Source organism: Eptatretus burgeri, chromosome 3 (genome assembly GCF_056783735.1).
Source record: "Eptatretus burgeri isolate ZD-2024b chromosome 3, Ebu_testis_v1, whole genome shotgun sequence".
NCBI classification, from domain to species: domain Eukaryota; kingdom Metazoa; phylum Chordata; class Myxini; order Myxiniformes; family Myxinidae; genus Eptatretus; species Eptatretus burgeri.
In genome coordinates, this window is record NC_140963.1 from 39,538,473 (window position 1) to 39,562,068 (window position 23,596).

At 43.8% G+C, this 23,596-nt stretch overlaps 1 long non-coding RNA gene across 3 annotated transcripts in view; it reads left to right on the forward strand.

Moving 5' to 3' along the window:
• The window catches only part of LOC147029738 (uncharacterized), a 77,313-nt gene that overhangs the window by 12,657 nt on the left and 41,060 nt on the right, over positions 1-23,596 (forward strand). For 2 of the 3 annotated variants that reach the window (XR_015056065.1, XR_015056063.1), the window contains exon 3: positions 11,139-11,252. This is a non-coding gene — a long non-coding RNA (uncharacterized LOC147029738). Of the gene's footprint in view, positions 1-11,138; positions 11,253-13,171; positions 13,946-23,596 lie in introns of those variants that run through there. The other variant, XR_015056064.1, reaches the window with a different exon arrangement.

Sequence of the window (23,596 nt, forward strand, 5' to 3'; positions counted from 1 at the left end):
AATTGTAGGCCATCGCTCCAGATAATTCCGTGACGCGGTGGGTCGCTTAGCCGACCGTGGACGCCAATACCTCCACCGCGTAGCGTAGGGCCTTTTTGTCGAGAGCCAATTTACCTAATTAACCACGCGGTGTTGTCTACCGGGGAACCACACCCTCGGTACACCTTGCCCGAACCGGGTCACTCTACCAACTACGGTAGAGTACCAACTACCAACTCCGGATCGGATGCAGCCAAGCGGAACTACCAAGGACATACCGGCTAGAATGAACAGATAAAAACCCGGCTAAAAACTTAGATCCGAACCATGAGCTGGACCAATGGAGGAAAAGACAAATACAAACTGGGAACATTTCTACAATAATTTATTTACAATAAAGCGAGGAAAGTTATGTGGTACAGGAAACAGGTTTATTGGTGATGTTATGCAGGGGAAGATGAGAGAGATGTAGTGCAACAATTTTACAGCAACTTATAAAGCAGACACAGAGCAGACTTGTTACGAGAATAATACAGGCAAGATTTACAAGGTTCGAATAACTTGTACATTTTTTACTTAATGGACTGGCACCACACACCACACACACTCGGACAAAATAAACTCAGTTGAAGGCAAAGGACTTTTGCAGCCAGGGAGGGAGGTGAGTGGAGGTCGCAGTTCTCTCCGGTACCTGAGTCTCGGGCAAAGGAATGCTCCATGGTGCGGCACCTGCCAACAGTCATGTAGTCAGGTCCACAGCCGCCCGTGTGGAGTTCGGGTCCGTGGAGGAGCTCGAGTGGGCCGGGACCAGTAGTCAGGCCGTTGGGGCGAGACGTGAGCAGAGCCAAGCAGCGGGAATCCCTTCGTTTCCAACCAACTCCGACCTCCAAGCACTCACTCACAAATTTTCCGACCTCCAAGTACTCACTAACGAATTCTCCGACCTCCAAGTACTCACTAACAAATTCTCCGACCCAAACACAGAACAAACGACCCCCAAATAACTCAAGACTGAGGATGGTGTCGTAATTTATAGACCTCCCTCAGCGGGGAGGGACCTTGGTGAAGCTGATGTCACTGTCTGCCTTGATTGGACAGGGCTTCCATGGGTCCGCCCTTTCTGGTCGGGGTTTCGGCCATACCGGAAAGCCCGCCCACTCCACAAGTGTGGACTCTCCAAAAAGGAACTACTGCAAGAGGATTGTGCCTCGGACAGCGAGTCGCCGGTTGAGCGAGTAGGCGACCAAGCGTTTGTTCAGCCCATGCGAGAGGAAGGTACTGTGGTTCATAATGGAGGGGACATAAAGATTTATTAATCTAACCAAAAAAAACATCGCAACGCACCCCTTTGATTTCCCACTAAACACAAGGAGGGGTTCTGTCTACACATATACTTAACGGAATAACTGACTTCGGGACACCTGTATGTTGTATGCATACGGTTCCTACAACCATAACAATATTATGCACACACACACACACACACACACACACACACACACACACACACACACACACACACACACACACACACACACACACACACACACACACACACACACACACACACACACACACACACACACACACACACCAACACACGTTCCTCTGGAATTAGACCACTATCCTTGACACAGGGTCATCAAGGGTGAACCGCGAGCTAATCTAGGCCTGGTATTCCTGTGAGAACTCAATCAGACTTGCATCCCACATACAAAGTATTACACGATCAATTGCAATGCCGACAAATGTGGAAAAATAAGTTGAATGCAGGGAGAACTGTGATATTGAGGACCTAAACCAATCCACGATGTAGAACTAACCCAAATGGAGCTTAAGAGTGGGGTGGTACGAATGCCACGTGATCGCTTCTGAGGAAGAGAACTAGCTTTTTTTGGGGGTCTTCCTTGCTGGATCATGCGTCTAAGTGCCGCGATACCGTACAGATTGGAAGTCCGAATTTGTCCATCATTACGCCGATTAGACCTTGCACCTTGTATGCTATTAGGCCGTGTGAGCCTGACGTGCGACGCTGTCTGGGTGTGCTGTGTTGACTCACCACGGTCAACAAATCCCTGAACAGGTCTTTGTTCATCACCGCAAGAGAACAATGACAGTCAGAATTCACCCCGAGACTAAATATATTTAATTTTAAAAAGATGGCAAGGGGAAGGAAACTCAAGGAAGTTTTCTAGAACTTTTCGAGAGCTTTACTTGGTTCCTCTTTAGAATACAAGGGTAGTAAAGCATGCACAATAGATTTTTTTTTGAATCTTAACAAAATGCAGACATGTATGACGTACGATGACGTATGACACGTAAATACGCTACCGATCGCTTAACACTGCTGTTTGCTTCGCGAGTGCAGGGTAATGAGTACGTATAATTGTAGACAACTTGCAGTATTTGTTGCACAAATAAATTGATGGATAGTGCTGCCCTCTGCTGGAAACCAAGCAGAATTGCATGGTGTTTCTGACATTTGTGGATGATGCGTGGATAGTTGAATATGAGCAAAAAAAAAAAAAAAGCGACAGCACTTAGGTGGAATTTGTTTTGAAAGTATTTAATTGGACGTATTGTGCGATGTATATTCCAAGTTTCAGCTCGTTTCAATGCATAGCCTTTGAGATATGAGCGCCAACACATTTTGGATGGACGGACGGACAGACAGACAGACACCAATGCAAATTTCGAGGATTTTTGTTGAAAACTCAAGAATGCAGAAATCGACGTTGCTGAAATTAGGAACATATTACCTTGGCGTACAAAGGATTTAATTCTGAAATTTGCAGCCAATTTCGTCCAGTAGAAGCCGAGAAACGAATTTCCAGTCCCTGTGTTAAAGTTGCATACAGAGAAACCGTCCCATATAAAGGGAGGGAGCTTTGCACGCACCTCCCTTGATTAGGACACAATTTATAAACAAGAACGTGTGGTTGGGATGCGGTTCCACGAGGGCCTCTTATTCTTTTTCCTCTTTCTCTGAAGAGTCGATGTTTGTGAGGTCTGGTCCCCCTGCCTGTTACAAGACCCCTACCCCAATGCTGTCTATCAGGGCCCTGGGTCCCGGCACAACAGGTGTCTTGGGTGACCACAGGACCTGTCAGCACCCAGTGCTCCCCTTGGCCCAATCGCCTCTACAGAACTGGAGTTCTTGGCCTGGAAGGCCCACAAAAATTGCACAAAAGGGCCCATTTGGCCTCTCTAAAAGTGCATCTTCGGCTTATGTGGCCCAAGAATAAGTAAGCAAATAGCCCTTGTCATCTCTAAAAAAAGGAAACTCGGCCCATTTGACCTTCACACAAAGGTCTTCAGCCTTATGGGTCCACATTGATGACACAAACAGGTGGCAGAACTGGTAGAACAGGCAAATGGCATGGTGAGCTGACAAGGACTGGCAAGTAAGTGGCTGGCAGATGGTACGAGAGCCGGCAGCAGATGCAACAAACCGGCCGCAGATGTCATCATCAGTGATGGCAGGCATGAGTGGGGGCCATATTTAGGCATTCCAGCTTTGGCCTTACCCTACTCTAACACTAGCTGCCCCATGAATCCCTCTGTCCTACCAAATCCTTCTAATCTAATCTCTCCCTCCTGGGCCTGCTCATGCCTTGAAACTCTCCTATCTGAAGAAGCTCTCTCTCTGGCTCCCCCCCCACCCCCAAGTGCGTTGGATCATGATGGGCCGAGGGGTCATGCAGATGGCTTGTTGGTTGTTAGATGTGAAGATTTAATAACCTAACTAAAATAAGTCACAACGCACGTTTTTGATTCTCCCACTAGACAAAGGAAAGGGATCTGACTACACATGTACATAATGGGATAACTGACTTTTGGGACCTGTATGTTGAATGCAAATGGTTTCCAGATCCGTAACAATATCTTATTCCCCCATGGGGAGTAGTTGACAATGAGCCAGGTCTCAATTTTTTTTCCATGGAGTGGTTTCAGAGATATAGAGGTGCAAAGTTTTTCCAAGGGGGCGCCTGCACCACATGACCTATGACGTCATAATTATCATTAAAAAATTATACTGGAGGAGCCGCTCATATTCTGAAAATTTCGTGTCCATCGGACTAACAGTTCCAGAGGAATTTTTTTTTTCCATCCTGATCAGATCAAGCATTGTACTTGTCGAATTATTATGTCATAAAGAAGGCACGGATGATATTCCTATTCCCCATCGGGGCTACTTGACATTGAGCTATGTTTCAATTTTTCCCATTGAGCGGTTTGGGAGATATGGAGGTGTAACATTTTTCCAAGATGGCGTCTGTACCGATGACGTCATCATTATGAATAAAAAAATTCTGCAGGCGGAGGCACTCCTTGGGTAAAATTTTGTGTCAATCGGACCAACGGTTGCTGAGAAAATTGATTTTTTTTAAATGCAGACATGCACGCACACACATACACATGTATGCCACACATACGCACGTACACAACCGAATGCCTAACCGTGCTTTTCACTTTGTGAGCGCAGGGTAATTATAGTCGTCGGCTCCAAATTTGGATAGTCACCAAAATCGAATCGGTTTGTCATTGTCACACACCAAACCTGCCCATCAAATTTTTGAGTCCACAACTTTTTGAGATACCCTGCACACAAACAAACAGATAGATAGACAGACAGACAGACAAACAGAGAAGGGTGAAAACATAACCTCCTTCACCTTTGGTGGGGCAGTAAAAAGAGCTTGGTCTCGGCGTGCGTGTGTCCGTCCTTCCTTCCCTCCGTCGTCCATCCGTCTGTCCGTCCAGCCGTATGACTATTTGTCAATTATTTACACACAATTGGAATGTACCTTACAACCCTTTAGACTGCTGAGACCCCTTAGACCTTTGAAGACCCTCTAAGACCCTGAGGACTCTTAAGACACAAAAAACTCCCAAGAACCCCAAAAGACCCCAAGACCCAGAAAACCCAGAAGACCCTCAAAGACCCAGAAGACTCCCATGACCACAAAGACCCCAAGGACCCAGAAGTCACGGAAGACCCAAAAAGACTCAAAATACCCCGAACACCCTGATGACCCAGAAGACCCCAAAGTCACTGAAGACCCAAAATACCCCAAAGACCCAAAAGTCATTGAGGACCCTAAAGACCCCAAAAGTCATAAAAGACCCTGAAGACCCCAAAGATGTTGTTTTGGTATGCAACCCCACTTTGATCGGTCACCTGACCCTGACCCATGACGTTTATTATTATTCAATTGAATTCAGAATGGGATTAAAATAAATTCACTTCTTCAGATCAAATGGAAGACCAAATATGTGCAGTCCTGCATTGGAGTAACCAGAAGGAACGCAACCAAGCAAAAAGCAAAGATAAAGTCATCAGGAAGAACCTGGATAGGATTCGCATTTCAGCTGCTACTCCTCTACCCTCAAATGGCCCTGTTCTTCATTGCACAGCCTGCGAGCCACTAGTGGCTCCAGGTGGCCTAAAGTGCAGCCCCCGACATGTGGCTGATAATATACAAATGTGAAAATGGCCCATCATAATCTGCTATAAATGTTAATAAAGTGACCCATTGGTTTCAAATGAATGTTCCAACGCGAAGCATGAAAGTAACATAACTTCTCAGGATATGGTTGCAATATTCAAACAATACTGCTTGCAGTCCAGTTAACCACAACGAAGAAGAGTATGTGAAGGTGGGGGCTAATAACAGCCATTATGGAGTCTTGCAGGTGGTGTGGCAACTCTCACACTGGTGTCTTATTGGCAAAAGTGGACCCCTCTAAAAAATAGTGAAGCGAACTGCTCAAACCAATATAGGCACAGCCAAGTGAGTCTTTCTCCAAAAAAAATCAAAATCAAAAAGAACCCACATAAAAAATTAAATAATTTTAGCTGCCAGACCATGTGTCCAGTCAGGTTGAAATAAAAAGCATGTATTTGCCATCACCACTAGATCTTAATTGTGAAGTTTTACATTGATTGTTTAAGTCGTTCCAGAGAAAACATTATTTAATATTTTTCTTAAATCCAATATGGCTGCCAGACCACATGACTTATCAATTACTCATGACTACCCTGGTGGCCCCTACGCTTGGGGAACATTTGTGTGAAGTTTCCCCTCGATCTGTCCAGCCGTTCTGGAGCAGAAAATTTTGGATGTTTTAGGGTAAATCCAATATGGCTGCCAAAAATGTGACCTATGACATCAAATTTGTGAACCTTTTGTTCCTCATGGATAGGCGGTCATACATATAAAGTTTCACCTCGATCTGTCGAGTCACATCAGAGGAGTAGTCTCGTCAAAAAATGAGATATGTTGCTAAATAACATGCGAGAGGCATTTTTTGAGGAAAAGTTGGCAACCAGTTTATTTTACCTAATTTGGGTGTGCTGAATTCAAATTTGCTGTCTGCCAAGCTGTATCTTGACCGCTTGACCCTCAAAATGACGTAATAAGCCACGCCACTTTTTGCCGAATGCGAAATATAATTCTCCTTAAAAATGGCATCAAAACTATCGTGTGGTATCAAATTAAAGCTAATGACATGTACATTGCATTCATACTGTCAATGAATTAGTTTTGTATGATCTTTGGTCAATGAAAAGTTCATGATTTGTGTGAAATATACAATCAAAATTATATATACATTTCTGGTCCTGTAATGAAAAGGAGAGGAAAGTCAACTAATGTTAATGATGACTGTCGCAATACCAAAGAGCAAAAGACTGAACATGAAACTGAAGTAACCCAAAATGACATTTGGTTTTATCAAGGTATGATACACATGTTCGAGGATTACTTCTAGATGTATTCAAAGGCACAACCTTTTTTATGAAGCTAGAAAATATGGCAAGTTTGTGACGTAGAAGAGACAAATTTCAGCAAGATTGTTACTGTTTTTTTTATTCCGGTAATGCTTATTACAATGATTAAAGAATAAGATGCATGTTATCTTTTTTTTGTCAAATTAATTATGTTGATTCCCTTTAATTTGACTTTCCTAAACAATATCGCTTTACTTCAGTCAATTTGTAATTCATGTTGTTTTCATATTGTATCAATCTTGTGTAGCCTTTGGAACTTCTACTGTTACAAACAGCCCTGAATAATATCGTTTTGTAACCTTAAGGGAAAAATTAACAAATCGAAGAGATACTATAAATCTAACTGGTTCCACGTCATCAAAATTAATGATTAGTCATATTTTTAAGACCATCAAAGTTGTTTTGCCCCACTTCCGATTTTATTACTGGAAGAGGGATGAGGGATCAACACTCTAACAAAACTAGTCACATTTAAAGGACTTCATAAATATTTTGATTTGTTCCCTAACTAAATTATCCCAGATAATGCAATACATACTTCTTATCAATGAGTTGGCAATGTTGAAATCATGCACTTTTGTATGATACCAAACATGATTATTATGTTTATCATCACTAAGAAGGTAACCTATGGAAATGGGTGTGGCTTATACTGTGATATCGGGAGTCACCGGGTCAGGATACAGCTTGACAGAACTTTTTAAAATTCAGCATATAGGGTAATGTAATGTATCGACCATGTACACCAAATTTTTTTTGTCAGATTTTTTTTTTCATACTGACAAATTATGCTTCAGGATAAGCTGGCAAGGCCGGAGCAGTCGGGGCGTTCTGACTGGTATTTTGACGAGAAGCTTCTCGATTTTAATCTTGATTTACATTAAAATCGAGTTGCTCCTCGTCCAAACACTTATATCATCCCATCGCTCCCATCATTGATGGTTTATACTGAATAATGATTCCTTAGAATGAAAAAGAACGATATGAAAATAGTCCTGAATTGTCTTTATAGAGCTATGTAGAATTACATAATAAATAGCCTGGTGTTGGCGCAGTGGTTAGGGCAGCGGCTTGGGACCCAAAAAGTCCTGAGTTCAAGCCCTGTTGGGCCACTGAATTAATACACCAGGGGGTTGACTCAGCCTGTCATCCTTCCGAGGTCTGCGAAGTGAGTACCAGTGTACTGGGCCGGTGTATACCCCGGTTAAAATAGGTGTACCATATCCCTGTGTCGTAAGAGGCGACCAGGGTTGCGTCAGGAAGGGCATCCGGCGTAAAACATGTGCCAAATCACTATGCGGATCATACGGATGATCCGCTGTGGCGACCCCTAACGGGAGCAGCCGAAAGAAGAAGAAGAAGAAGAAGAAGATATATATGAAGATGTATGTATATATATATATATATATATATATATATATATATATATATATATATATATATATATATATATATATATATATATATATATATATATATATATATATATATATATATATATATATATATATATATACATATACTACATATGTGTGTGTATATGTATGCATGTATATATACACATATGTATATACCAAGTCGTATAACACCAGGGGGTTGACTCAGCCTGTCATCCTTCCGAGGTCGGCAAAATGAGTGCCAGTGTATACCCCAGTTAAAATAGGTGTACCAGATCCCTGTGTCGTAAGAGCCGACCAGGGTTGCGTCAGGAAGGGCATCCGGTGTAAAACATGTGCCAAATCACTATGCGGATCATTATGGATGATCCGTTGTGGCGACCCCTAACGGGAGCAGCCGAAAGAAGAAGAAGAGAGTAGAATTACATAATATGATATTATGACCTCATTTGACCCAAAATGACCCCACATGATGTAATATTTATTTATTGATCATGTTTTTGCAATGTTCATGTCATTACCTTTCAATGATATATTTACAGTAAACCGTATTGCGGAATATGCAAAAAGGGGCGTGGCTTATGTCATTTTGAGGGTCAAGCAGTCAAGATACAGCTTGGCAGACGGCATAATTGCAATCAGCACACCAAAATTAGGTAAAGTAAAGTGTCTGCCAGCTTTTCCTCAAAAATGCCTCGAGGGTTGTTATATTCAGAAAACTTGACTAGACCAGAGTTTTTTGAAGTTTTTTTTTTTTAATTTTTTTTAACAATAGAGCTGCCGAATCACGTGACCGATGACGCCATCAAATTTTTTCCTGTGGACTATTTTATCCCTTGATGACCCTCAAAATTTTTCATGCATCAGATGTAGCGTTCTACATATATGCAATTATGACGTCATAATGAAGGCACCTATGACATGATTACAAAATCACACATATTCCCCATGAGCAGTACTTGCCATGTGCCAAGTTTCAATTTTTTTTTTTTAGTGCGGTTTCAGATGGAGGTTCAAAGTTTTTCCAATATGGCTGCCACACCACATGATCTATGACTTCATGATTATCAAGAGAAATACTACATGAGTAGTCGCTCCTATGGTGAAAATTTTGTCTCAATCTGACAAGCGGTTGTGGGGGAAAAAAAACACCAAAGTTCTGTTCCGACAAACAAACAAACAGACAGACAGACAAACACACAACTGAAAAAACATACAAGCTGACTAACATATCTTGCAAAAACTTCGTTTTGGCAAGATAATGAAAAATCACTCAGAGTGACAACTTGGCAAAAAAGCACAAAGTAGAATGGCACTTGGTAAAGTGCATACCTTTGCCAAGTGGAACAGTTTACGTTTTGTATCCCACTGAGGGGCTGGATCTGAACCAAAATCCATCCGCTTGTTCTTGTCACCTATTCAACTCATCCACCTCGTTTTGTCACAATTCGTCCACAACTTTTAACGATATCGTGATATATTTAGTTTTTTTGTCCCTATCTATCAATTTGAGAAATCAAGCCTGTGTTTACCTTTTGACCTTAAAATTAATTGGTAGGTGAATTCAGCGACCTGACATGAAAATGCTCTTCAAATTTCAAGTCGATCGGATGAAAATTGAGGATTTTCAAAGATTTGGCCCAAATTGGCCTTTTTGCCTATGTTGACCACTTTGGTCTATGTTGACCTTTTGGCCTATGTTTACCTCAAAATTAATAGGTGGTTGAATTTGGTGACCAGATATGCAAATGGTCTTCAAATTTCAAGTCAATCGGATGAAAATTAAGGATTTTAGAAATCTGGCCTATGTTGACCTTTTGGTCTATGTTGACCTCAAACTTAGTAGGTTGTTGAGTTCAGTGACCTCATTTGCAAATGGTCTTCAAATTTCAAGTCAATCTTTTGAAAATTGAGGATTTTAGAAACAATTTAAATATTTGGCCTATGTTGACCTTTCGACCTACAATAACCTCAAAAGTAATAGGTGGATGAATTGACTGACCTGATGTGCAAGTCCTGTTCAAATTTCAAGTCAATCGGATAAAATTTGAGGATTTTAGAACATTTGGCTCAAATTGGCGTATTGGACTATGTCGACCTTTTCGTTCTACCGAATTTTATGAAACTTCAGCGCGCGGACCGTCACAGGGTCAGTGACATTAATCTCTGAACATTTTAGAGATATCGGTTGAGCGGTTTGGGCTGGTGGCGAGCGGACATACAAACAAACAAACGGAGGCAATCAACATACTTGTCAAAAAAAAAAAAATTGCCAAGTAACAAACGGACCCAAAATTCAATACCCTCTCCTTAGGCGAGGGTAATAAATACAATATCAGCAATATTACACATACATTTGTGCAAAATAAATGTTTGTATTATGATTGGTGTAAATCATGCCAACTCAGCAAATCTGTGACGTCAATCTCTGCGATGATGTGTGGAGAGGCGAGCGTAGTGAGCTAAACCACACTAGTATAACTAAATTTTGCTCCACCATTTTGCAAAAAGCAAGAAACAGCAGACTTAGCCTCAGGTGACGTTTCTTTTGTGGTCCACCAACTTCTTCAACCCCAAACTCCAGTTCTAGTTCACAGCCATTTTCATATCGATTCACAGCATTTCTGGCCACATGCAAATCATGGAACTTTTTAGATTGTTCAGTTAAAGCCACACCTTTATCATTTTTAATAAACAAGTAGACGTGCAACATCTACCGGCACCATCCCCTCCCCACCTGCTCCAAATCACCTATTCCAATGCAATCCCCAGAATCCATGACCTCCCAGATTTAACACAACACCTTAAATTGTCAGGAGGTGGCAGTTGGACAAAATGTAGAAATGGCGCCGATACACAATAAATATGAACTTTCACATCCAACACACACCTGTACTGTACTGTACACATACGGCAAACCAAACTGTCTGTTCATGCATTTTTTTATACCTGATGTCTACCCGATGCAGGGTGAAGCATCATTGTGTGCGTCAACCATCAGAAGGACAAAAAGCTGGAGGATCCGTCTGCCATCACCTGCTTGCTGGAGGACAATAAAGATCCCACGTTGTCTTTCACAAAGAGTAAGTGAGTTGTCACTATTCCCTGAACAAATTACAAATTACTCCCGTATTGCATTGGGGCACTGCTTCAGTTTTTTTGAATACATAGTTGAGGCTCGTGAAAGCGCTAGTACAAGTAGCGGATCAGCATGTAACAGGACAAATGGAACAGCAGAGATGAGGTAAACACCAACAGCAGAGCCAAAGGCTAAGATAGAGGGAGGCGGACAAACAATGGGTGTGGGGAGGAATGGGGGTAGGAGAGGATGCATGTGGTGGACAAGATGGATACAGAAGGAAGCGAGGAAAACTGAAAATTTTGAAGGATTGGGATGGGGTGGGGGGTGTTAACGAAGGTAGAAAAGATCATTGTTTTGGAATGGGGACAATCTGAGATGTTGGTGAACAGCTGTCTTGAAGACCTGGAGGGAAGAATGACATTGAAGAGGATGTGGAAGTTGGTTTCATAAGCAGGAAAAAGGGGAACAAATGAGTGGAGGTAAGCAGTGATTCTGGATTTTGGTATTTTCACCAGAAGGGGATTGATGGTTGACCTTGTGGGCCCTGCAGAAACCTGTAGTTGGGATAAAGCATGGAAAGCGCAGAGGGTGCAAGACCAGAAAAGAGTCTGTGGAAGACAGAAAGACCAGTGACCTCTCTGCGATGGCGAAGTGACAGGCCAATAGACTCAGCTTCATCATAGGAGATTCCAATAGTCTTGAAGGCCTTTGTTTCCACAGCGTCAAGCTGAGTAAGATGTGAGGCAGGGGAGCCAGCCTCGAGGGGGTAGTAGTACTCCATCAAACTGCGGATGAAAGCCTTGAAGGTGGACAGGAGTTCAGGTGGAAGGAAGGACTTTGTACGATGGAGGATGCCCAGTCAGCGGCTGGCTTTGGAGGCCACGTTGAAATGTGGTTTGCCCAAGAGAGATCACGGCTGATAGTGAGACCCAGGAGTTTGAATGACTGAACTTGCTCAAGAACTTCCTTAAGAAAGTGGGTTTGTCAGACGGTACTTTCGGAGAGAGTTTGTGAGAGTGTGACATTTGTCAGGATTGAAAGGCATATTCCAAGTGTTTGACCATCTTGTGATTTTTTTTCAACATCTGAAAACAAGGAAGAGGATGCAGCCTGCCTAACTGGCTGAAGGATGAGGGATGTCACGGCAGAGGGTGGAGTCATCAGCAAATAAACGGAGGATTTTCCAGTGTCAGAGAGATCGTTGATGAAGGTCAGGAATAGGACTGGGCCCAGAACACTGTCTTGATTATCACCGTGACATGAGATTGTAACATTATTTCACAGGAAAAATGATGGAGAAACGCATCTCACTTTTGATGTGAAAATATCACCTCAACAATTACAACACAGGAATCAAACTTTTCTTTTGAACCTACAATTTTGATGCCAAACCGCAAAGGTTTGTGCAACTCTTCTTAGTTTTCCACTTGAGATGCATCGTTACAAAATGTGGCGAACCTTTCTCTCACCTGCATTTGTACACCCTTTGTTGTTGCATGCACCTTGGTTGATTAAGAATGATGTGTGAACCTTCAGCTGGATTCGCCTCGGGGGTGTACATGTTTATTCAATTTAGATCCGTGTAATATCCGTTCAATATGCCTTTGGAGGTCATGAAAGAAGTAGTATACGTTTCTCGTTATTTAATTAGTCTCGGGAAAGAAATTGCTCTCCAATATTTCTAAACACATCATAAACCACTTTGTGACATCATCGCATTGTCTCATCCTTAATGCTGTTGCACCATAAGTCATGACTTAATGGAAATTTCTATGCAAATCGTCCCCCCCCCCCCAAAAAATGTGGGGTTGCAGCCTGGCTAGTTCTGTATTGCACTTGGTTCTCCGCTCCATACAGCCCTGCAGAATCCGATCTGATGAAAAGTATAATCCTGTCTTCTTTTTCTTCTTTCGTGTGCAGCACATGGTTGCAGGTGGCATCATTTGCTGGGGGCGCAACTGTGCCGCTGATGCCGTGCTCCATTTTAGGTTCAAATTTTCCCATGGTGCCAACAATAAGTCACCTTCTCCTCCTCCCAGTCACCATAAGACCTTTAACGTCCACCAACTAATGCTGGCAGACGGGATGCCCAGTTGAACGTGAATCCGAGGCACGGCACACACATTGATGAATCGCCCTACCGATGAAACATGCAGGATGAGCGTTGAAAGCTGAGCCGAGATTCTAATCAAGACGAGACAGCTCAGAGATGAGTGTGTATACCACTAGCATCGCAAAGCCAGCTGTTATGTCCCTAATGAGTGGAGATAATATTTCATGGTAACAATCGTGAGGGTAGCTTTTTCAAGCCGGTACTCGAGCCAAACTTTATATATTAAGCACCATGACTCAGTGGGACTCAGTGGGAAAATGTTCTGTAGCCTCCCCGGCCGCTTGACTTTGTGGATGAAAATATCCGAAGGAAGATGAGCCGATGCTTGGAAAAGACTCAGATATTGTAATAAGTGATTTCTTATTTTCTTATGTTGCAGGTACAAACACCTGTTCAATATACCAGTGCCTCTGTGGAAGTTTGTAGACACAATTTAACGGCTTACTCTTCCCCCCTCCCCCCCAAAAAAAACAACCCTCCTGTCTCCATACATCTGCCATTATTACATCCACCTCACCCCACTCCTATCCCCAATCCCCATCACTTCTTTTTTGACCTTTATAGTGCAGAATCTCTGGCTTCCCCACCTCACACCAAAGACCCATATACTCTTAAAGCGATGTTCAATATGCAGAGTTTAATTGCCAGTTGCAGGCTGCCCTCAAGAGAGCTTATTGCCACTTTTCAAGCATTCTGTGCAATTGGAAAGGTCAGGGTTTATGGGGTAATGTGTTCATAGTGACATCTGAAGTCCGGTTCCATGGCCAGCAGTCACTTCATACAAAGCAGGTTGAATAATGGATTTTCGCCACAGTGGGCATGATGTGATGGCCGCTGGGAGGAATTATAAAAGATTTTCTTTATTATAAAGTTTGTAACTTTTTAACTGAGTCTCAAACTTTACAGGGGCCTTGGTAATTGGAGAGCCTGTTACATCATCATTCGGAGGGGATAATGCAGTTCAAAAGCCATCTTAAAGTCACATGTCAATAATGAGGTCCATATTCCTGATGGACAGTAGATAGCTGAAATCTCCGATGGTTCAGCGTTTGATTCCTGTATTTGTTAAATAAATACAATCAGGGGGTGCTGCACCATGGAGCATCTAATCCTCCAGAGGAAAGGCCGAAGCTATGCTGACTGTCCTTTCTGAAATTATGCAGGATGAGAACATACCATTTTATAGATTAGGCTTTTGGCCGATACAATCACACCGAGATTACGATATCGTCAAATGAGTAAATTTTATTAATAATGGCCTAAGGTCAATCACTTCCGTTTTTTAAGGCGACGGTTGATTCTTTCAGGGGTCTCTGTCGACTTTCTCAAAGTTAAGTTTCCGGTCGTTGTTTGTCGTGTTTTGACTGTTTATTTAGTTACCTCCGTGTTGACTGTGTTCCGAGTTCGGTTTTGTTTCAAAACTTGTGCTCATTACTTCCGCTACCAAAATTGAAGGAGGTGATGTTTTCACCCTTCTCTGTCTTTGTTTGTTTGTCTGTCTGTCTGTGTGTCTGTCTGTGTGCAGAATATCTCAAAAAGTTGCGGACGGATCCAGATGAAATTTGGTGGGCAGGTTCAGTGTGTGACAAGAACGAACTGATTAGATTTTGGTGAAGATCCGAATGTGATAATTTTTAAAGTGATTCTTCACCATTGAGAGATAGGGCCAAAAATGATGTATAGCATGATATCTCAAAAATGTTTTGGCCCCAACATGTTCTTATGGATCAGGCATTACATGGCGGAGGTATGTGCTCCACCAAGTGTCTTTCTAGTTTGGTGAGTTTTTGTCGGTCTTGTCATATCAGTTTTCCCTAAAGCTTACCCGCCTTCCCGTCAATGCGCACAATCATGTTTATTTGTATTTTCTCCTTCTTAACATCAGTTTTTATTTTCACCACCTTTCCCTCCACCCTCCTTCTATCCCTCCCAACGATACCTTCTGTTTCATGTCTTATTGTAAAATATAATTAGAGTAATTTGACTGCACGCAGTCGACGGGTATGCCTCTGCTCTCCCGCACAAACACTTGAGTATTGACATATTTGACCCTTGACCTTTATCATGTATGGCCCAAAATCTAATCACTTAATTGCCATGTCTAACTTTACCTTTGTACCAAGTTTGATGAAATTCTGTCCAATATTTCTTGAGTTACGGTGTAAACAGTAAAATTTCAGAGTTTGACCTTGACCTTTGACCTTTATCACATCTGGCCCAAAATCTAATCACTTTTAATTGCCCTGTGTTACTTTACCTTTTTACCAAGTTTGATGAAATTCTACAATTTGCTTCTTGAGTTATCGCGTAAACGAAAATCCAGACAGACGGACAACCCGGAAACGTAATGCCTTCGGCACCCTTGGTGCGGAGGCATAAAAAACTGCAACAAAAAACCCTTTTCCCTTCTCACCTTAAACCTTCTCACCTCTCACGTCAGCACGTGACTTCCTGAACCGAATCTTCCTCTTCCTTCTCTCCCTCTTCCCTGCCAATCCCACTCTGATTATGAAGGTTTTAACCACACACCTTCACGACATTTTCTTCAAAATTTTCCATTACCCTTACCCCCTCTTCCCTCATCTTAAAAAAAAAAAATGTGGTCTCATCATTTTTGCTTCAACATCCCCACTTTGCCTGGTTCTCCTTCTTCTTCAAAATCTTGGGTTCAATCCGACCTTTCTTTCGTCCCGTGTTTAAAAATTCCATCTGTTACAACGCTTCCTTTCTCCACTCTGTCAATGCTTCTGCACTACATCCATCATCCAATGTATTCAAATGAATCTCTCACAAACTAATTTTTTAAATCCCATTTTGCAATACTTGTTCAACTTCCATTATTAATTATTCTTTTTTCCCAACTTCAGTGTAAATCCATCCATCTGCTTAAATCTACTTCCTCCTAACTACTTCCCTGTTATACCCTCTCCTTACCCCTCCCATCTTGCCCCCCCCCATCCTCGCATCGATCCACTGTCCTTTGCCTCACCAACAGTTCCCCCTCTGATATCCCAATCTGTATGGTGTCCAAATGTCTCACACTGTCATTCAGCACACTGCTCGATCCTCTCATCTCATCTCTCCCTCTTCAAGTCAGGTCAGGTATGGGAGCATGCGCCGGAGCAGCGCGTCGCTGCGTCCACTTTCCACTGGTACTGCAGGGGCCTCTGTCTGGCCATCCCCAGGGCAGATGCCTGGCCCATCCCCATCTCCTTGAGATGCTGATCAACCTGCTGCAACCACGAGAATCTGGTGAGCAGGATCCGCGTCAGGAAAACGAGCCACATGTCCATACAGCTGCAGCTGATGCTCACAGGCTATGCAGGTAACAAATTTCATTTGAGTCTCTCTCAGCAACCGCTCGTTGGACACAAAGTCTGACCAGCGATACCCAAGGATTCTCCGAAGAGACCCGGTACCAAAGGAATTAAGTCTCACATCCAGAGAGTAAGACTGGAAGCACCAAGGACCTGAAGACTCAGAATTTCATCCTCCTGCACAGGTATCGGCAGCAAAACACCCCATGACCGAGTGAATCCATGACTCCCCAGGCCCGACCCAGACGTCTATTGACCTCTTATCTGTCTCAAAGCCAGCAGAGGCATGAATATCACTGCCAAGTTAAGTGAATATCTCCATGACCTCAACATCCTCACCACAAACAGGTACAGAGAAGATAGCAGCATTCAAGATGTCAATGAAAGCCTGGATCTTAGTTTTGACCCAAGAAACCCGTAATCCCAGTGGCTCCGAGTCCTCATTCAGCACCTCGAGGGTCCCCAAAAGGATATCCAGAGTTTCCAGAAAGATGACTCCATAAACTGTGAAAACAAGGTCAGAAATCTTGACATTCCCAAATGATGCACCACAGCTTAATCTCTCCAACATCCTCACCAGAATCCAGTCCATACAAGCGCTGAAAAGTGTGGAGGTCAGTGCAAATCGCTGATGAACTCCAGTAACAACTGGAAATAAGTCGGAGGTGGTACCACCACATTTTACAGCACTCTCAGTACCAGAGTATTGTTCAGACATCAGATTGATCAGTTTGGGTGACACCCCACGAAGACCAAGAATCCTCCAGAGGGCATCCCGATTCACTGAATCAAATGCTTTGCAGAGATCAACATTGGCTGCTAGCAGCCCCTGCTGGAACTCTCATCTGCGTTCGGTGAGGACCCGAAGAGCAAGGATACGGTCAATCGTTGACCACTTTAGTGTAAAGCCTGACTGCTCTGGGCGCTGGTGCTCAAGCAGATGGTGGCTAACCCTCTCAAGAATTATTCAGGCAAGGACCTTGCCCGGTACCGAGAGCAGCCTCACCCCTCAGTAGTTGCAGTCCTGGTGATCACCCTTCCCTTTCCAGAGAGGGACAACAAGGCCCCTCTTCCAGTCAGTTGGCATGATGCCTGTGTTCCAGGCAGAGCACACAACTGCATGCAATGACATGAGTACAGTATTTCCACCAGCCTTTAGAAGTTCAGCATGGATTCCACAATCCAAGGAGCTTCACCACATTTCAACCGGTTCACTGCATCCTGTGTTTCCACAAATGAAGGTGGATCAGAGTTGACTGGAGGGTCAGCAATAGGGATACTAACACCCCTGACATCCAACTCACCAGCTGGTCAGTTAGCCTGATGCAGCCTCTCAAAGTAACTGACCCAGCAGGCCCTCACTTCGGACTCCTCCATCTAGAGCACACCAAACTCCACTCTAACTGCAGCATCCTAAGGGATGGGCTTGGAGGAACACAATGCGTGAATTCCCCTGTAAGCAGGACGAGAATCACTTGACTACAGGTGATGCTCTACCCCTCACAGATTTCTCTCAGATCGGCCTCCTTGTCCACCCTCAGTGAACGTACAGTTTTAAGCCTCAGCTCCCTGAGCAGCTCAACTCTGCCATTCAGCCTGGCCCTGTAACCCTGCAGTTCTGGATCGTCCTCCAGCGACCATCAACGAGCAGATGGTCAATCTCCTTTGCCACACCACCAGCGTTGGAATACCAAGTCCAGCAATGAGCCTGTGGGCGCTGAAACCATGAACCAGCAACGCAAAGTCAAGGAACTTAGTGCTATTCTCGTTCACAGTTCCAGATCTATGGGGGACCAAACACATGTCTCATAACCACCCCATATCAGTTCTAGTCTATGTATTGAAATCCCCCAAGACCAGAAGAGTATCTCGCCTGGAGCTCTGATCAACCACAGATTAGAGCGTGGCAAAGAATGCATCCTTCACGGTGAGATCACTCGCCTCTGTCGGAGCATATGCAGAGACCAGGGAAATGACACCCAAGGAGTGATTAATCCTTAGTCTCATAATACAGTCGTTGATTGGTGTTACCTCAATTATCATTGGAGTCAGATTATTGGACACAGCGACAACTCCTTGGGCATGGGTAACCATCAGTGACCAATAGTAGGTGTAACCACCTGCCATGATCTCGCCGCAATCTGGTCTCCGAACCTCTGAGAGTGCTGCAATGCCAATGTCCAAACGCTTGAGCTCAGATGATAACAGAGACAGGTGATCATCCTCTTTTAGGGATAGGACATTCCAGACACCCACCCAAAGGGACCGCCATCTGGTGGATGACACTTTAGCACCACCACGCCACACACTACCGCAATCTGTCCCGGGAAGGTTACCCCATGACTTCGCTCCTATCATCAAAGATTGGGGGTCCTGAAAGCTTTGCCCCAATCCCATCATCCCCAATCCTTTTCGTATGTTTTGCAGAATGAAGGGTTTTATGGTGGCCGGAGTGCAAATCCTGCCACCAACCTCCTCATAAATAGTTACCCAACTGCAGCAGGATGTCCCCAGATACAGTTGGGCACTTGATATGGATGGCTGTTGGCTCACACGGAGCTCCTCTGCCCTTTGACAGGTTTTGTTCTTTTTGTCTTGTTTTGTTCTTTGAATATATATATATATATATATATATATATATATATATATATATATATATATATATACAATATATATATATTTATTTACACACATACCTCCACCAGGCTGAACAGTTTACGTTTTGTATCCCATTGATTGGCCGGATCTGAACCAAAATCGAATCGACTTGTTCTTGTCACCTACCAAACTTTTTGATGAAGTTTTGTCATACTCCGTCCACACCTTTTTGAAATATGTTGTATATCGTTTTTGGCCTTATCACTCAATCTTGAAGAATTACTGAAGAAATTCTAGTATCCAGATGTGTATCTTCACCAAAATCTAGCCATTTCCACCTTGTCACACACCAAAGCTGTTCACCAAATTTTGTCCGAATCCGTCCAACTTTTTGAGATATCCTGCTCACAGACAAAGAAACAAACAGATATTGTGTATAGCACAATGCTTGTGAAATGCAAATAAACAATCGTTGCCATGGAAACAGCAATTTGGTAATTTGTAAAATTTGACCTATCAAGTGTTTTACATGGTGGAATGTTGTGCAGAACCAATTTTGTTGATACATATTCTAATTTTGACTAATGCATGTCTTACATGGTTTGGGTGGCATTGTCCTTGACCTTTGACTTATTTTAACCAGATTTTATACACAAATAGATATGTTTCAGAACTGTGTTATGTGCGCGGCTTGTGGAAAATGTCTTTTTTGCGGCAGTGAAGCACAGGGCCACGAATGTAGAAGCAGGTCATGTGCGCAGCTCATGGAAGATTTGCTTTTGCATACGTACAGCTGCTCCATACTTGGCTGGTGGAAGATATGTTTTATAACTGTTATATTCGCAGTTCATCGAAGGTTTTTTTTTTCCCCACTCGTGAAAAACCATGAATATGCGAAGCACAGGTAAGTGAATGTCAAAGCAGGCCGCATTTAATAAACCACTAATATACAGGGTCTGCGAATAGCGGGGCCCGACAGTACTACACATGCATACAAATAAGCTGTGTAAGTTCCAATCTGATATCTTGAAAAATTCCTGAGGTTTAAATAAAATTACAAAAAAATTATATTTGATTATAATGGGGTGAAATTGCTTTCTCTTTGCCATGCGGGACTTTTCTCTTTGCCACGCGGGACTTTTCCCTATGCAAAGTCGGACCTTTCCCTATGCAAAGTCGGACCTTTCCCTATGCAAAGAAATTCTAATTAAGGAACAATACAATGTGGTACCCTGTGTGTGTTGGTGTTGATTTTCAGGGAGAGCATGAGACTACATCTGACAACAATGCGGTCACATGCAATGACTTGGCTATATGAAATGTCGACAAGTTTGGTGCCAACTTTTTGTCGACAACATCCCAAGAGAGAAAAAGTGGCATGACTTTCTCAAGAGGCTCCACATGCTGTCAAGCAAAACAGGATCACATGCTGTCTGGCATGACCATGTGCTCATAGATGGTAGCTGGAGGATGATCCAGAACTGCAGGATTTACCAGAGTGCTCAGTTCCTCAACACTGACCACACACTTGTTGTAGCAACTCTGAAATTGCAGCTTAAATCCAGGAGAATGGTATGCGGTACCCTGTGTGTTGGCACCAAACATGGTCAGGCCAGACAGCATATGATCCTGTTTTGTCATGCTGCTATCTTGTCTGTACTGCTTGTATGCTGCTTGGATATCCTGTCTGTACTGATCCTACATGTAACAACTACTGGGATTATGGGTTTCCTGGGTCATCCCAGCCGAGGGAGAATGTTGGCAACATCGAGGATGAGAGGGTAGCTGAGTTTGCAAACAGGCTGAGTGGGGATTTGAGGGGTCTGGGTGCTTTGGAAAATCCTGAAGAGTTGTGGAGGTCCTTTGAGCCCACCATCCTTGATGTTGCTGGTGGATGTCTTGGAACTCATTTTTGGGCGAAGAAGATTGTCTCTCAAGGGACACTGGATACCATTGACCAGTCACAGGGCCAGGCTTAGAGGCAGATCTGAGCTGTTCAGGAAGCTGAGGTGTAAAACTGTATGTTCGCTGAGGGTGGACAAGGATGCTGATGTGAAAGGAATCTGTGAGTAGTAGAGCATCACCTGCGGTCAAGTGATTCTCATCCTGCTTTCAGGGGAATTTGCGCATTGCGTTCCTCCAAGCCCACCCCTCAGTGTACTGCAGTTCGAGCAGAGGGTGGTGGGCTCCAGATGGAGGAGTCCGAAGTGAAGGCCTGCTGGGCCGGTTACTTTGAGAGGCTGTACCAGGCTAACCCACCAGCTGTTAAATTGGATGTCAGGGGTGTTACTATCCCTATTGCTGACCCTCCATTCAGCTCTGATTCACCTTCATTTATGGAAACACAGGCTGCGATGAACCGATTGAAATGGGGTAAAGCTCCTTGGATCTGCGGCATCCATGCTGAACTTCTCAAGGCTGGTGGAAATGCTGTACTTGTGTCATTGCTAATTCTCATGTCAGAATATTCTTGATAGGGTTTGCCACAATCTGCTTGAGCACCGGCATCCAGAGCAGTCAGGCTTTACACTAAAGAGGGCAATGATTGACCGTATCCTTGCTCTTTGGGTCCTCACCGAACACAGAAGAGTTTCGGCAGGGGCTGCTTGTAGCCTATGTTGATCTCTGCAAAGCATTTGATTCAGTGAATTGGCATGCCCTCTGGAGGATTCTTGGTCTTCGTGGGGTGCCACTAAAACTCATCAATCTGATGTCTGAACTATTCTCTGGTACTGAGAGTGCTGTGAGATGTGGTGATACCATCTCTGACTTATCTCCAGTTGTTACTGGAGTTCGTCAGGGGTGTGTCCTGGCCCCCACACTTTTCAGCACTTTTATGGACTGGATTCTGGGGATGATGTTGGAGAGATCAATCCGCGGTGCATCGTTTGGGAATGTCAAGATCTCTGACCTTGATTTCACAAATGATGCAGTCATCTTTGCAGAGACTCTAGGTATCCCTTTGGGGGCCCTCGTGGTGCTGAATGAGGAGTCTGAGCCACAGAGATTATGGGTTTCCTGGGTCAAAACTAAGATCCAGGCTTTCAATGACATCTTGGATGCTGCTATCCTGTCTGTAGCTGTTTGTGGCGAGGATGTTGAGGTTACGGAGAGATTCACTTAACTTGGCAGTGATATTCATGTCTCTGGCTGTGAGCCAGAGGTCAACAGACATCTGGATCGGGCTTGGGGAGTCAATGATTCACTGGATAACGGGGTGTGGCGCTGCCGGTTCCTGTGCGGGAGGACGAAAGTCCGAGTCTTCAGGTCCTTCGTGCTTCCAGTCTTGCTCTCCGGATGAGACTTGGACTCTGACCAGAGATCTGAGATGGAGACTAAATTCCTTTGGTACCAGGTCTCTTCAGAGAAACCTTGGCTATTGCTGTTCGGACTTTGTGTCCAACGAGTGGTTGCTGAGAGAGACTTGAATGAGATTTGTTACCTGCATAGTCCATGAGCGTCAGTTGCGGCTGTATGGACACGGCTCGTTATCCTGACACTGATCCTGCTCACCAGATTCTCTCAGCAAGGGAGCCTCGTGAGTGGAGAAGGCCAATGGGCTGACCACATGCCTCATGATTGTAGCAGGTTGATCAGCATTTCAAGAAGATGGGGATGGACCAGGCATCTGCCTGGGGATGGCCAGACAGAGGCCCCTGGAGTACCGACAGAAAGTGGATGCAGCGACGCACTGCTCCTGTGCATGATCCCAAACCTGACCTTACCTCACTCTACCAAGCTGATTTTTGTCACATCTGGTGTTTATTTACTTTACATAATATGTGAATTACATGTCCATCCCTTTTTTTATAAGCTTTAAATAAGCGAGAAGACTTGAGAGAGGGAGGGAGGGGTGGGGGGTGGGAGGGTGAGTGGGGGAGAGGGGGTGGAGATAACCTCTGACAGTTTCATGAGCAGGCCAATTCATCAGCATTTGCCATCCTTTGGATGGAAGTAAAACTGGACGTCTCATCTGTCAGCATGACTGCAAAATTGATCGAAATGGTTACATTCAAACAGCAGGTTCAGGCAGGTTCAAACACCACTAACCATTTTTAAAGAGATTATAGCATGGGTTTTCCTTGAGGGATGAGACTCGTCCTGGGATTGTCACCCTTTGTGGAGCAGATAAGAGCGATTTTTTTTTTTTTTTTTTTTTTTTTTTTTTTTTGTAAAATCGTTCAAATGGTGACACAAGCACCTAATGCTCTGTGTGGCTACTGATGACTCGTCCGTGAAGAGTGTTGGCATTTGGAAGGGCAGCGCAGAACTTGTTTTTGATGCCAAGGTCGGCGCGACAGACCACATCGTTTCAAA